The following is a 17,349-nucleotide window of genomic DNA, read 5'->3' as shown; positions in this document are numbered from 1 at the left end:
GTGAGGTTCCGAGGCCATGTATGTGGACCCTCTGCGGCCCAAACGTCTAACTATTCTCTTTGGAGCAGTTAAAGCTGATTTGTTGCTTTTAAAAGCAGATGAAAGGGCCCAGGGTCCGGGAGCTCTGAAGAATGCTTGTTCACGGCTCCATGCTCAGGCCACGCCCTACTTACTTTTTATGTACGCTGAATGCATAATTTTTGGGGCCTGTAGTACACTGGCCTGCTGGAAAATTGATATCCATTGACCGTGTAAACTACCTTCAGCCACATACTTCCTTGTTCTTTTATGTATGCTGAATGCATAATTTTTGGGTCATGTAGTACGCTGGCCTGCTGGAATTTTGACATCCAATGACTGTGTAATATACCTCTAGCCACATACTTACTTGTTCTTTTATGTAAGCTGAATACGTAATTTTTGGGGCCCATAGTACACTGGCGTGCTGGAAAATTGATATCCAATGATCGTGTAATCTACCTTCACTCACATACTTACTTGTTCTTTTATGTACGCTGAATGCATAATTTTTGGGGCATGTAGTACACTGGCCTGCTGTAATATTGATAGCCAATGACTGTGTAATCTACCTTCAGCCACTTACTTGTTATTTTATGTACTCTGAATGCATAATTTTTGGGTGCCTTTAGTACACTGGCCTGCTGGAAAATTGATATCCATTGACTGTTTAAACTACCTTCAGCCACATACTTCCTTGTTCTTTTATGCACGCTGAATGCATAATTTTTGGTGCATGTAGTACGCTGGCCTGCTGGAATATTGATATCCAATGACCGTGTAATCTACCTCTGGCAACATACTTCCTTGTTCTTTTATGTAAGCTGAATGCAACATTTTTGGGGCCTGTGGTACACTGGCCTGCTGGAATATTGATATCCAATAACCATGTAATCTACCTTCAGCCACTTACTTGTTCTTTTATGTACGCTGAATGCATAATTTTTGGGGCCTGTGATACACGCGTCTGCTGGAAAATTGATATCCAATGACTGTGTAATCTACTTTAAGCCACATACTTCCTTGTTCTTTTATGTACGCGGAATGCATCATTTTTGGGGCATGTAGTACACTGGCCTGCTGGAATATTGATATCCAATGACCGTGTAATCTACCTCCAGCAACATACTGACTTGTTCTTTTATGTAAGCTGAATGCATAATTTTGGGGCCTGTAGTACACTGGCCTGCTGTAAAATTGATATCAAATGACCGTGTAATCTTGTTCTTTTATGTACACTGAATGAATAATTGTTGCGGCCTCGGAGGAATTCAACACCAGTTACGACCACGTGTTATCGAATTTCAACTATTATCATTAGGTTTTTTTTCAAGAGGGGGGATTTTATCAGCCATGTTTTTAATCCAATTTTATATTTTTAGTTCTTTTAAACATATGTATTTGACCTGTATTTGTACTGGCCTGCAGTAAAATGGATATCCATTGGCCGTGTAATATACCTCTGGCCACATAATTACTTGATCTTTTCTGTCTGGTGAATGCCTAATGTTTGGGGCCTGTAGTCCAGTGGCCTACAGTAACATTTCTATACATTGACTGCATAATGTATCTCGAGCCACAATCAGAATTTCTTTTATGTCAGGTGAATGCCTAATTTTTAAGGCTCATACTCCTGTGGCCTAAAATAAAAAATTTCTAGGCTCCAAAAGGGCACATTTCAGAGAATTTCCCTTTAAGATGCATAAAAATGTCCCCTGATTAAGATACATATTTTTTGTTGTCATTGATCCCCCTCTAGTATGTCATTGTCCATGTTGTGGGACTATTTGTACACTTTTGCTAAGTATTTGGTGGCTGCAAATATGAGCTGAAAGTTTTTCAGGTTCATCTGCCATTAAAGTGAATGGGGCCCGCCGCGAACTTGCGGTTCGCGAACATTTGATCGCGTTCGCGCACCGCCCCGGCCGATGTTCGTCCATCACTATTGACCAGTGCCTCGATTCTGGCTTATGCGCGGTTCTACACCCTATTCCTGCTGTACACTGATAAAAATATACATGGTCTGGGGGTCATGTTATTGTTGTCCCAAGTCAGTCCAGGATGGACGTGAGAGAGTTATTGCCTATGGCAGCCGATCTCTGAGGGAGTTAGATCGCAACCCTAATAACTATAGCTCCTTTCATCTGGAACTACTGGCACTGGTTTGGGCCATGACCGAAAGGTTCGTGGAGTACCTGACAGGCGCAGAGGTGACTGTGATGATGGACAACAACCCGTTAACACATCTGGGGAATGCCAAGCTCGGTGCGCTTGAGCCGAGGGGGTTGGCTCGCCTTTCTAAATACCATTACTGCATCAATTTCCGGTCAGGTAGGGATAGCAGAAACACTTATACACTCTCCCGAGTCTTTGTAGGGTTGTCGACTCAGAGTGCAGATGAAGAGCTAGAGAACACTGAAACTCTTGACCTTGGTCGTTTACCCATGTGCCATGACGTAGCACATTCAAGTGGGGTGGCGTCCGGGATGTCCATAGTGTTGGGAAAGATGTTGACTGATTGGGAGAGAGTCCAGAATAGCTGTCCGGACCTGTAGAAAGTAAAAGAATGGGTCTGGGCCAAGATGAGCAGGCTAGTCTGACTATAGAGGGCCAAAAGTTGTTGAGGCAGTGGGATAAGCTGACTGTTACTCAGGGCATCCTGTGTCAGACAATATACTTGCAATCAGAGTTGCAGTACTGGCAACAGATTTTCATCCCCATGTCATTGGGACCGGAAGCTGCCCGAGAAGCCCATGAGAGGGGCTCCCATTTCGGGAGCGGAAAAAACTTTCAAGTCCAACGACTGGTATACTGTCTAGATCTGGCAGACATGGTGGCTGAGGCATGTCTTAAGTGTTGGTTCTGCAGGCTAAATAAGAGTACTGGACAGAGAGCTCCTGTCCAGGCCCTCCAGACCTCAGAGCCCCTAGAGCTCCTTATGATCGATTACATACAGATTAGGTACTTTACCTCGGGACACTCATACTGTTTTGTCATGACAGATCATTTCACAAAGTATGCGGTGGTTGTACCCACCAGAGACCTGGCGGCAGAGTCAGCCTCTGTAGCGGTCTGCAAAATACATTCGGACCAGGGGGCAGGTTTTCAAGGTACTCTAATGAATGAGTTGTGCCAACTGTATGGGATCGAACATTCCCGCACCACCTTCAGGGAAATGGGGCATGCGAGCACTTCAACCGCACCTTGCTCCAGATGCTGCGGACTCTGGAGGACATCCAACAGGCTCGATGGCCCAATTACCTACCTGAATTGATGTGGGCCTATAACAACAGGGTATACAGTACCACCGGGTACTCCCCCCATATGCTCATGTTTGGGAGAGCCGGACGGGAGATTGAGGATCTCCACATGCCTGATCCGATGGAGCTGTAAGATGGAGAAACAGTCCCCACTGTTTAAAACACAGTTGATTTAAGTATTGACTTATTATTAGGGCTGTCATTGTGCTCTTTGATCATCAGAGGCCGCTGTTTCCCAACGCAGCTAAGATAATGCTGGAATTTGAATATGCATACAGAGGTGTAGTGATCTAACTGGGCAAGAAGCAGGAAATAGAGTTCGGCAGACATCTTCTCAGGGAGACAGGAGCTGGAAGACAGAATCCAGTGGCATCCAGGCATCAGTGTGAGATCGAGTGGCCGGAATCACTGTTGAAAGTGATGGATTGCTGTTGCTTATCCAGATATAGTCCAGAGAAAATAAGATTGGTTCACAGAAAGCTGGAAGAGCTGTGGAGCGGAGCTACCCACCCTGCATGGCCTCATAATTGCTGGAAAGACTTGTCTGATTTAAGTCACCATCGGATGAATAGCAGACCTGGGTCGGTAAGAGCGTGCACGCACCAAGTACAGATTGGTGCCTAAAGATGACAGTAAGCCTGTAGTTAGTTAGTTAGGGGATCCTGTCTTGCATCAGGCTAAAAGTGTTTGCCACGTTTTTCTGCAAGGAATCCAATTTATTTCACCTAGTTTTTGCACTCAAGAATGTTATAGAGCTTTATATCTGTGATAAGGTTGTAAGATGCTGAGTTACACTGCAGGCGAGATCATATCCGGCACCACACACAATTGTTCCCGTTCCGAGGGTAATAATAGGTACGCGAGGCAGCGTTATTTGCGCTTGCCAGTAGGTAAATTGTTGCAAGTATTTTCCCGGCTACCACTCGAGGGTGCCGTGCTGTGTAACTCAGGGGTCTCAGCCTACGGGCTGACGGGATGTAAATTTATGCTACTGCATTTCGAATTGTATGTGGTATCTTGTTTAGTACCACTGTTCAGTAAAGAATCTGTTTTGCAAAGGCTGATGTCGGTGTTGCTTTCCTCGTCTGTGACTTCGCTGTATCATGGGGGGCACTCGAGTATAATGGAAGTCAATGGGAGAACCCAAGCATTAAACCAGGGACCCCCTGCTTAGGGGTGGGTGCTTGGTTCATAGGAAAGGTCAGAAATTAATGGAAAGACCATCAAAATAGTTCGGGAACATCATGGGGAGGATGTCTGGATGCATCTTGGACTCCCAGGTCACTGCTGGGAACGATGTTGTACGAGTAGTATGCCACTTTTACAGACTGACAATAATACGCACAAAACCGAAGATAAAACTGATTTTAGATTAAAAATTGTTAGGAAACATTCTTTCCTGTATATTTACTTGTATATAAAGTGCAAGTGCTGCCAAAAATTACAAGGAAGAGGCAATCCGATACAACCTGTATATCACATAAAGGAGGGCCTCATTCGCATTGTGGTACAATTGTTCAGGTAGTGGGACTCCTACACTCATAAAGCCTATGCACTAAGTGAAAGGGCTGCCAAAAATGACAAGGAACCGGCGCAACAATACACCCTTTGTTACACATAAAGGAGGGCATCATTCACAGCCTTGAAAAATTATGATTGATGGCCTGCTGGTGACCCTCAAAAACATTTGGAGCAAGGGCCTGCTGATCTGACCATCTACAACATTATGGGTGAGGGACTGCTGCCGCTTTGGTGACTCTAGATAACCTGGGGCCGATCGCACGTCCCCGTGACAGCGACAATCCTTTCGGATGTGTGGCCTATCAACTTTTGATGTTATTTTCAGCGCAAACAATGGTGACTATGGGTAAAGGGGAATCAGGGTTCGATTTAGGAGAAGGAGTCTTAGAAACAGCTATGGATACCACATCCTTTGACCCTGTAAAAGATTTTAGGTGCAGGCCTGCAGGGGAGCTGACCCTGTAAAATACTGTAGGTGAAGGCCTGCTGGTGAGCTGAGCCTGTAAAAAATGATATGCGAGGGCCTGCTCGTGAGCTGACCCTTTAAAAGATTTTAGAAAGAAAATAAATACGATATAATAGATAGTCAACACGTCTTTAGTATTAAGCGTATATAGAAAAGTATAGCGTGCTCATAAAAACAATACCTTTATTTATACATTGTTGGGTAAATGGAGCAGAAAGCTGCTCGTATAGTGATCATGACTTAACAAAAAGATTAGTTTAAGTCTTCTTCTCATTAAACTCCTGCTAAGATTAGGATGCCACAAAACTACTAAATGACTTAATAGGAGGGAACCTATAGTCATACAGGTATTAAAATCCGTGGACAGGTAATAAGGGGTATCAGGAGGGAGGGAAATAACTCTCCCTAGATATCCCTGATAACCTAGGCCCTCAGCCCAGGGATATCCCCAGATGGTAGAGATACCCTGTCCCCGTGCCTATGACTATAGTTAACCTATAATGACCCTACCTACCTAGATAGTAACACACATCAGCTCCCTCTTAACATCCTTTAAGCCAGACAGTGGGATTATCCTGCTCAGTTACCCATCAACTGACAGGATTCAGTATCTTCCCATTCCCACTGACTAGACATAGGAGCTAAGTATCAGTTTTTCTAATATATTTGTATCAGTTGTTTGCCTTTACTATTTTTGGTATCATTTGTTTCGCCCTACAAAATAGGGTTTATCTATCACCCCCTGATGATCTGCCGGGCGCAGGTGAAACGCGTCGGGGTCTTTTTCATGATCAATTTTTTTTTATTTTTTTTACTATCTAGGTAGGTAGGGTCATTATAGGTTAACTATAGTCATAGGCACGGGGACAGGGTATCTCTACCATCTGGGGATATCCCTGGGCTGAGGGCCTAGGTTATCAGGGATATCTAGGGAGAGTTATTTCCCTCCCTCCTGATACCCCTTATTACCTGTCCACGGATTTTAATACCTGTATGACTATAGGTTCCCTCCTATTAAGTCATTTAGTAGTTTTGTGGCATCCTAATCTTAGCAGGAGTTTAATGAGAAGAAGACTTAAACTAATCTTTTTGTTAAGTCATGATCACTATACGAGCAGCTTTCTGCTCCATTTACCCAACAATGTATAAATAAATGTATTGTTTTTATGAGCACGCTATACTTTTCTATATACGTTAAAAAAAAGATTTTAGGTGCGGGCCTGCTGTTGAGCTGACCGTCTAAAAGGTTGTAGGTGAGGGCCTGCAGGTGAGCTGACCCTCTAAAACATTATATGAGAGGGGCTCCAGGTGAGCTGACCCTGTAAAAGATTTGAGGTGTGGGCCTGCTGGTGTGCTGACTGAATACAGTCTATTAACTACATTAAAAACAACACATTTAAAGTGCCGTTATGTTCATCAGCTTTCTTCTGGTGTAGTTGAGAAGTCATGGTCAATCCAGGCCTTGCCAGCATTTTCAGTTGACAGGGGGATACGCTTATCTGTTATAATGCCACCAGCAGCAATAAATACCCACTCAGACAAAACGCTGGTGGTAGGGCAGGCCAGCACCTCCAAGGCGTAGAGAGCCAGTTCGTGCCATATGTCCAGCTTGGACACCCATTAGTTGTAAGGCACTGAGGGATCATTGAGGATGCTGACATGGTCTGCCATGTACTCCTTCACCATCTTCCAAAATGTTTCCCTCCTTGTGACAGTAGGATGCGCATCAGGGTGAGGGTGCTGGTGGGGTGTCATGAAACTGTCCCAGGCTTTGGAGAGTGTTGCCCTGCCTCTGTTGGAACTGCTGTGTGTTCCCCTTTTCTCCCCTGATTGGTTGGCCAAGGAACTATGGACTCTGCCGCCAGCGTTGTCAGATGGAAATTTTTCCACAAGGACCTTCTGGTATTGCATCGTTTTGCTCGTCCTCTCCACCAGAGGAATGAGAGATGAGAAGTTCTCTTTGTAGCGGGGGTCGAGAAGGGTGAACAACCAGTAATCCGTGTTGTCTAAAATGCGTATAACGTGCAAGTCGTGGGAAAGGCAGCCTAACATGAAGTCAGCCATGTGTGCCAGAGTACCAACAGGCAAGACTTCGCTGTCGCCATGGAAACATTTCCAGGGCCAGTAATTTGGAAAGCTGCGCATTTAGTGCTATGGCCTGTGGATGGGTGGCTGGGTATTTTTGCTTGCATTCAAAGGCCTGGGGTAAGGACATTTGGATGCTACGCTGGGACACGGAAGTGGATGTGGTCGCTGATGGTGCTTGCAAAGGTCCAGGTGCAGGGCAGGAGGCATCTGGCCTACGCCTTCGACAAGGGATTGGCCAGCACGTAAAACAGGTAAAGAGGAGGCAGTGGTGTGTCCCGCAGATACAGATTGCGGACGCAGGCGTTCGTCCCACTTATTACTGTGGTTGGATGCCATGTGGCAGATCATGCTGGTGGTGGTGAGGTTGCTAGTGTTCACGTCTCATTTTCGTATAGCACAGGTTGCAAACTACTATTCTTTTGTCATCCGCACTTTCCTCAAAAAAATGCATTCTGTGAAACATCTACCCCTTGGCAAGGGAGATTTCCGCAGGGGGGACAGTTTGGTGTGGCCTGCCTTCTCCCTTTTGCCACCCCACTGCCTCTTCCAGCCTGTTGCATTGCCACAGATCCCTCTCCTCTGTACTGCTGTCCTCACTTGGCTTTTCACCTTCCCAGTTTGGGTCAGTGACCTCATCGTCCACTCGTCCACCACCTCCTCTTCTACTTCCTCACTCTGATCATCCTCCTGATTTGTTGACCTAACCACAACCTCAGTGATTGACAACTGTGTCTCATCCTCTTCATCAACCTCTTGAGACAGTAATTGCTGTTGAATTATTGGCAACTGTGTCTCATCATCAACAGGTGTTCAGCCGAGCATGCTCGATCATCACTTTCAGTGACGTCAAAACAAACTTACTGCTGACACCATCTCCACTCTGTCGGGGGGGCTCTACTTGTATAAGTTTAATGGAACAAGCTCTAGAGACATCTATGTTGAATCCACTGATGATGGTCTAAAAGAAGTGTGCTTCTTCTTGGCGCTAACATCGACCTGTAAGGCTGAGTTCACACTTGAGTTATTTGGTCAGTTTTTTCTAAGAGCGACGCCTCTCCTCTGCATGTCATACTGACTCACAGTATTATTTCAATACCAAAGCAGACTCCCTATGCGTGATACTGCAAGGCACAGTTTTCTACACCACTAAAGAGGATCTCTGCAGCCAGGAAATAGCCGTCTTTTAATGCGATTCTCGGCAAATATATTCGTATTGAACCAAATTTTTAAAAAGAAATTCGGTGAAACGGTGAATCGAATTTTTGAAAAATTCACTCATCTCTAGTTACCACGAAGGGTAAGGAAATTCGGTGCAAATTGAATTTTTCCTGAAATTTGGATTGATTTACACTTTGTCAACTTTGATTCGCTCATCTCTAGTTGTTACCTTTATACCCAGTTGGAACATTTCAAACGTCCATATTTCTTCCAGAAACAACCATTTACATGCATATTTGGATAGCCACACCTTTCACAGGCCAGTTATAGGTGACTGCAGTACCCTGAATAACCTGGCGGACACAGGAGACACAGCGCTATTCAAAGTTGTGTCTCAGTAGAGATCCTATTGGTCAGACCCCCACTGATCCTAGTGATATGCCATGACTTTACAACATAGAAATGGCCACAAAATGATAATTTATGGATGATTTCCTTTGGTTTAATGTTACACACCCAAGAGGATAGACACCTACTGTACCTCTTCATTATGAGACACAAATATAGCTAACATTATATGTAACTGTTCCGTAATTGCCAATTAAGGATTTCATGTGAGGCCTTCAGGAGTAAACTACTGGGATTAATTACCATGCATGCTGGAAACGCTACATTGCAGAAAAATATTAAAGAGCAGTGGGTTATATGTGATCAGTGGCTGCAGCTACAGAAGAGACAGTGGGATCTCTGGATAAATCCAAATAACCTTATTCCTACAGTATAATAGAATATTACAAAGGAAGGAGAGCAGAGAAGACCTGTGTAAGTAGAGGACATGGCTTACACCTTCTTGTAAGGTCCTATATATCATACTCATCATTGGTGTAGCTAAATACCGGTAATTGATTAGTCCAATAAATATGGATGATGGTAATTTAATTATTTAGGAATGAAAAATGTTCTTTTTCTCAAATGATCTGAAAAAATTATTTAGATATGTTTATTGATACTAACCTTAAAGTAAGTATCTGCTCTTGAACACCATTTGTATAAAATCCTAATTCTGCTCCAATTACTCAACGCTATCCATTGCACATTGAATTCTGGAAAACACATGAATCAATTCACTCACTATACCTCTAGATGAATGCATTTAGGCTGTAGTTTCTAAAATGGGGTAATTTATCAAGGTCATTTATCAAAGATGCGGAGGTTGCGGCAGCAGCAGCATCAGGAGGAGGCCGCAGAGTGGCAATGTGATATAGTGTGGGTAAGGCAGCAGCAGCATCAGGATACCACAGAGCGGCAAGGTGACATAGTGTGGAGATGGCAGCAGCAGCATCAGGATACCATACAGTGGCAAAGTGACATAGTGTGGAGACGGCAGCAGCATCAGGATACCACAGAGTGGCAAGGTGACATAGTGTGGAGATGGCAGCAGCAGCATCAAGATACCATACAGTGGCAAGGTGACAGTGTGGATAAGGCAGCAGCAGCATAATCAGTATATCACAGAGTGGCAAGGTGACATAGTATGGAGATGGCAGTAGCAGGAGACCACAAAGTGACCCGGTGACAGAGTGGGACGGTTGGTGGCATTATCAGTACCCGCTGATGAAGGTGGGTGAAAGAAGTATCACTTGGCATCAGATGTGTGGCATCAGGCAGGTGGCACCATCAGAGTAGTTCCTGAGTCAGGTAGCCACAAGAAACCAGTCTCTTTTGTCAAAGTATTGTTGTGGGACCATGGATGATCTAGTCTGATGCATTTGGAATTGGTGGGTGGAAACCCTGGCTGATCCACGCCTGATTCATCTTGACAAAGGTCAGTCTTTCCACATTTTGGGTGGACAGGCGAGTTCTCCTTGGGGTAACTATGGTCCCTGCCGCAATAAACACCCGCTCTGATGCCAGGAAGGACAGCTTTTCCGGGGCAAACTTGGCCAGTTGCGTCCACAAATCCAGTAGTCAGGTGGATCTTCAATGTGGGGTGGCTGGGTGATGTATTCCACCACCTGCTGGTTCAGGTCCTGCTCCAGGTCTACCTGCTTCTGTTGGTGAGTAGTTGCTTCACTATGCGGGTGAAGAAAGCTACTCATCAGCGACTGTAGACTCAGGCTGCTGCTGATGGAGCTGGTGCTGCTCCTGGCTCCCCACCCCTCCCTATCAGTGATGGCAGAGGAACGTGAGCGCAGAGGGCCCCCTCAATCACAGCTGCGAGAGGATGGACGATGGCACAGATAGGCAGCGGCCAACTGACTACATAAGATGTCTCTGTAGTAGTTCAGTGGGTGTAAAAAAAGCACCCATTCTGGACCAGTAGCGAGAGTCCAACAAGGTGGAGAGCCAAAAGTCATCCCTCTGCCGAATGGTGACAATTCGGCTGTCACTAAGCAAGAAAGTGAGCATGCATTGGGCCATTTGTGCAAGTGACTCGGAGGGACTCCCTGCCTCCATCTACACTACATACTGACGCCGTGTGTCTGGGTCCTCTGTCTCATCTTCCTCATCGCCCTGTAGCTCCGCTGGCTGTTCCTGCTCCTCCTCTCCTGTCATCTGAGTAGAAAAACCACCCATTTCACTACACATTGCTTGTGCATTAATGTCCTCCTCCTCCTCCTGTTCATCCCCCACAGGGCTCATGTGGTCGTGAGATCTAGGCACCATGTCTCCAGTGCCCTGACCAGCCATTGTTACCAGCATCTATTCCAGGACATGAAGCAGTGGAATGACGTCGTTCATCCCGTAGTCCTGATAACGTGGCGTCCTCAAAGGGCCTGAGCAAATGGCAGGTGTCACACATGAGCTGCCACTGGCTGACATTGAAGTTACACAGGGGAGTACTCCTATTCGCTTGCATCATCAAGAACTCATTGATGGCCTTCTCTGTTCGTATAGTCGGTCCAACATATGGACGGTGGAATTCCAATGGGTGGAAACGTTGCATATCAGCCTATGTTGGGGGATGCTGTTCTGCCGCTGCAGCTCAAGGAGGGTGTGCTTTGTGGTGTACGAGTGGCTAAAGTGCATGCAAAGTTTCCTGGCCATTTTTAGGATGTCTTGTAGATGGGTGGAAGACTTCAGGAACCGCTTGACAACCAGTTTGAATACGTGTGCAATGCAAGGCGCATGGCTCATCCTTCCTTGATGCAGCGCCGACACCATGATCTTCCCGTTTTCGGTCACCATGGTTCCGATTTTGAGTTGTCGCAGAGACAGCCAGGATAAAAAATTTTGATAAATCACACGGAGCAGTTCCTCCCCTGTGTGACTCTGTTCACTAAGGCAAAGCAGGTGCAGAACAGCATGCCCGGAACATGTGGTATGCTGGAGGAGCACTGTGACTTGTCCCTGCAGTGGAGGCTGAGGACTCGGTGGAGGATGAGGAGGCAGAAGCGGACATTGTTGCAGGACCAACGGTGTGAGAACGTGGAGGCGGAAGCGGCATGAACTAGCCAAGTTGCTGGTGTGGCTGTGCAGGAACCACATTCACCCAGTGGGCCAAAAGGGACATGTACTGTCCCTGACCGTAGTTACAGCTCCACACGTCAGCACTGCTGTGCACTTTGGAAGACACCGACATGCTCAAGGACTGGCCCACCTTCTGTTCTACAGTACATATTTGTGCAGGGTTGTTACAGCCTTTTTTGCAAAGAAATTATGGTTTGGGACTCTCCACCTCGGCTTGGCACAAGCCATCGGTTCTCTGAAAGGTGCACAGTCCACCGCTTAGAAAGGGGGGGACTGCAGCACTAGCAACTTGGACAGGAGCATGTTCAGCTTCTGCGCTGTTGGTTGCGTGCACGCATACTGCTGTCTCTTGGCAATCGCTTTGGTGATCGATTGCTGATGGAATGAGTGACGAGGAGTAGGAGGAGCAAGAGTATCATGAACAGAAGACGACGAGGGTTATAGACAGCTCCCTTTGGCTGAGGTGGTGAAGCCTTGACTTCCAGAAACTGGGTGCATGCCAGTGGGTGATGCAGCAGTTGCTGCGGCAGGCCTGGACCACCATATCAGAGCCACGGTTCTCCCAGGCCACTGGGTGGTGATGCTGCAGATATTGACGCAGGGCCGTAGTGCCAACATTGACACCCTGGCCCCTCGCTTCACTTTCTGCCCACAGAATCTACATATGGCCACGTTTACCTCCTCCGGCGGCTTCACAAAAAACTGGCACACCACCGAGTAGGTGATTATTTTTTTTCCCCAACAGTCCGCATTGACTGACTGCTCCCGCCTCTGCCTCCGTGAACCCCTGCACCACTATTTCCCGGGCAGGTACGCTGCTGCAAAGCAGGTGGTCTACTCCGTGCCTGTTTGGCTCCCAATCTCCCACTGCTGCCACCCTGCTGACTCCTGGCCACCCTATCAGCTTGCTGGCTCTGCCGCTGGTTTCACAGGCAAGATGCCACCCTCTTCTGATGATGATGAAGCCCCTTCTGCACCCAAGTGCGATCGGCTTCATCATTATCGAGCAGTGCATGTAACTGAAGTCCTCCTCAACGGTCTCTGGATCAGGAGCCTGACCGCTCACAACACCACCTCTTATGCCACTCTTCTCATCACTACTTGCCCTCCTAGCGGAGGATGTATCCTCCAGATCTTGGCTGGCCAGTGGCCAGTAGCTGCTGACTGTCATCTAGTAGCTCATCCTCGCTGTATAGAGGAGCTGAGCCCACAGCATACAATACTTCTGTGGGTGATGGAATAGGAAAGGCCAGAGGCAGGTTGAGGAAAGGTGAGGGCACAGGGCCTGCTCCTGGCCCATGCCAACTAAGGGTTGTGTCTGACGAACTCACCGACTGTTGGGTGGGGGTGTCTGAGGTCACTTGGGATGACTTGGATGACCGCTGGGTTGCTGGTCAAGACACGGCCGCTACATGACACCAGGAGCTCAGGCCTCTCGCTATGACTCCTGATGCCATGACCCCTTAATCTGCTGCGACCTCTGCCTGCTCCAGAAACATTTAGGCCTCTGCCACTCCTCTGTGCATGGCCTGGCACTTCTCTGCCTGACATACTTTTAGCAGAACTAAATAAATTAAACGCAAATTAAAACACCCCTAAAAGCGACGAATATATTTTTCTTGTTGTACTTAAATAAGTCCCTATACGCTTTCACCAAAAATAATTGCAGAAGTAAACTGAGAATATATTTTTCTTGTAGTACTGAAATACACCCTATACACTTTCACCAGGAAAAAAATTAAGCGGTGAAGTGTGTGTATAGATTTTTCTTTTTGTTCCAGAAATACGCCCCTATACGCTTTCAATGGGAAAAAATTAAGCAGTAAAGTGGTTATGGATTTTTCTTTCTGCTACTGAAATAGGCCAGCAAACGCCTTCAACCGGTAAAAATTAAAGCAGTGAGTGTAGCTGGCCAGCTAGGACCTGTCCAAGGTTGCTAATATAGTTTATATGTGTATACAGCTAGACCTGCCAATAGCCTTAATACAGTTTCTATGTTTATGTGTTAAAGACAAAAGCAGAGTTATTTACTGTGACATCATGTTTTGGATGTCATATAACTGTTATATTGTGTGTTAACAGAGGCACAAAAAGATAATATGCCTTTTAAGATTCATTTTGTAATGTAAGGTAAGCTCAGTGACACAGCAGAAACAACAGAAAGCATAGTGTTAATCTGTTGTTGCTGGGCATAAGTCAAGACCAATGAAAGCCAACTTCTCACACAGCAAGAGTTTTCACCAATCACAGCCAGCCTCACACACAGACTGTCTGGGAATCCCCCTAGCAAGAGTTGCTAGAATAATTATTCACCAGAGACAGTAGCTGAAGAGACATTCACTCCACTGAGAGCTGTGTTTTTATTGAAGCAGGAGAAGCCAAAATAGTTCCACCAATTGCAACCATACAATTGCAAATACAAATTGCAATCTACAAATTGCAAGCATACAATTGCAAGCATTCAGATTCCAAATTGCATACAACCATCCCAGATCATACTCAACCAATCTGCAAATAGTCACTGCTAACTGCATACTGCTGGTAGAACTATTAGTTAGACCTCAAATATACCTCTCAGAGAGATCATAAAGTGCTTAAATGACTTAAAGTGAGAGTACAGATACTCAAGAGAGAAATATATCCACCATTATATGTTAAATGACAAGATTGAACAGTTGAACCACCATCTTATGCATACCGCCATTTTGTGATATCTCTTCAACACGTGTTTTGTACATGGACTATCTGCTGCGGAGGCAGCAGTGTTATACAGTAGATATAAAAAGTCTACACACCCCTGTTAAAATGTCAGATTTCTGTGATGTAAAAAAATGAGACAAAGATAAATAATTTCAGAACTTTTTCCACCTTTAATGTGACCTATAAACTGTACAACTCAATTGAAAAACAAACTGAAATCTTTTAGGTAGAGGGAAGAAAAAATATAAAAATATAATAATATGGTTGCATGAGTGTGCACACTCTTAAAGGGAACCTGTCACTGGGATTTTGTGTATAGAGCTGAGGATATGGGTTGCTAGATGGCCGCCAGCACATCCGCAATACCCAGTCCCCATAGCTCTGTGTGCTTTTATTGTTTAAAAAAAACTGATTTTATACATATGCAAATTAACCTGAGATGAGTCCTGTCCCTGAGATGAGTTATTGGCCCACAAGCAACTTAAGCAGGGAGGAATCATCACTTTAGATGGCAAAAATGACGAATATTCTAAAAATCTAATATACAGTATAGCACTATATCGAATATATTCGTTTTTCAAATATTCGTAATATTCTAAAACAAGAATATATAGCAATATAGCGAATATTCGAAAAAAAACTAATATAGAGCAATTTAGCTAATACAGGGAGTGCAGAATTATTAGGCAAATGAGTATTTTGACCACATCATCCTCTTTAAGCATATTAGGTGATGTGCATCTCTGTAATGAGAAGGGGTGTGGTCTAATGACATCAACACCCTATATCAGGTGTGCATAATTATTAGGCAACTTCCTTTCCTTTGGCAAAATGGGTCAAAAGAAGGACTTGACAGGCTCAGAAAAGTCAAAAATAGTGAGATATCTTGCAGAGGGATGCAGCACTCTTAAAATTGCAAAGCTTCTGAAGCGTGATCATCGAACAATCAAGCGTTTCATTCAAAATAGTCAACAGGGTCGCAAGAAGCGTGTGGAAAAACCAAGGCGCAAAATAACTGCCCATGAACTGAGAAAAGTCAAGCGTGCAGCTGCCAAGATGCCACTTGCCACCAGTTTGGCCATATTTCAGAGCTGCAACATCACTAGAGTGCCCAAAAGCACAAGGTGTGCAATACTCAGAGACATGGCCAAGGTAAGAAAGGCTGAAAGACGACCACCACTGAACAAGACACACAAGCTGAAACGCCAAGACTGGGCCAAGAAATATCTCAAGACTGATTTTTCTAAGGTTTTATGGACTGATGAAATGAGAGTGAGTCTTGATGGGCCAGATGGATGGGCCCGTGGCTGGATTGGTAAAGGGCAGAGAGCTCCAGTCCGACTCAGACGCCAGCAAGGTGGAGGTGGAGTACTGGTTTGGGCTGGTATCATCAAAGATGAGCTTGTGGGGCCTTTTCGGGTTGAGGATGGAGTCAAGCTCAACTCCCAGTCCTACTGCCAGTTTCTGGAAGACACCTTCTTCAAGCAGTGGTACAGGAAGAAGTCTGCATCCTTCAAGAAAAACATGATTTTCATGCAGGACAATGCTCCATCACACGCGTCCAAGTACTCCACAGCGTGGCTGGCAAGAAAGGGTATAAAGAAGAAAATCTAATGACATGGCCTCCTTGTTCACCTGATCTGAACCCCATTGAGAACCTGTGGTCCATCATCAAATGTGAGATTTACAAGGAGGGAAAACAGTACACCTCTCTGAACAGTGTCTGGGAGGCTGTGGTTGCTGCTGCACGCAATGTTGATGGTGAACAGATCAAAACACTGACAGAATCCATGGATGGCAGGCTTTTGAGTGTCCTTGCAAAGAAAGGTGGCTATATTGGTCACTGATTTGTTTTTGTTTTGTTTTTGAATGTCAGAAATGTATATTTGTGAATGTTGAGATGTTATATTGGTTTCACTGGTAAAATTAAATAATTGAAATGGGTATATATTTGTTTTTTGTTAAGTTGCCTAATAATTATGCACAGTAATAGTCACCTGCACACACAGATATCCCCCTAAAATAGCTAAAACTAAAAACAAACTAAAAACTACTTCCAAAAATATTCAGCTTTGATATTAATGAGTTTTTTGGGTTCATTGAGAACATGGTTGTTGTTCAATAATAAAATTAATCCTCAAAAATACAACTTGCCTAATAATTCTGCACTCCCTATATAGTGCTATAATATATTCGATATAGTGCTATATATTTTTCAGAATATTCGTAATTTTTCCCATCTAAAGTCATGATTCCTCCTAATTTGCCCACAAGCAAGAAGCAGGGAGGAATCATGTTTTTACTCGCCAATTGAAAAATTTGCGATAAAAATTCCCATTACAAAAATTCCCATTGCGAAAATTCGCATTTTTTCATATTATGCGATCATTACTTTGACGATTTTTCGAGTAAAAAAATGGTAGAATATAACGAATATTCTAATTTGCGAATATTCAACGAATATTCTACAAAATATTTGCGAAATATCGCGAATTCGAATATGACCCTTGCTGCTCATCACTTCTTTCTAGCAGAAGCCCGAAAGTTTTGTGCCAATATTGACTGGTATTTGGAACTGTTCAAAATTCCCTCTAGCTTAACTAAGGCCCCAGTTCCAGCTGAATAAAAACAGCCCCTTGGCATGATGCTGCCACCACCATGCTTCAC

This window comes from Bufo gargarizans, chromosome 9, assembly GCF_014858855.1.
Source record: "Bufo gargarizans isolate SCDJY-AF-19 chromosome 9, ASM1485885v1, whole genome shotgun sequence".
Lineage (NCBI taxonomy): Eukaryota > Metazoa > Chordata > Amphibia > Anura > Bufonidae > Bufo > Bufo gargarizans.
This window is presented reverse-complemented; position numbering follows the sequence as displayed.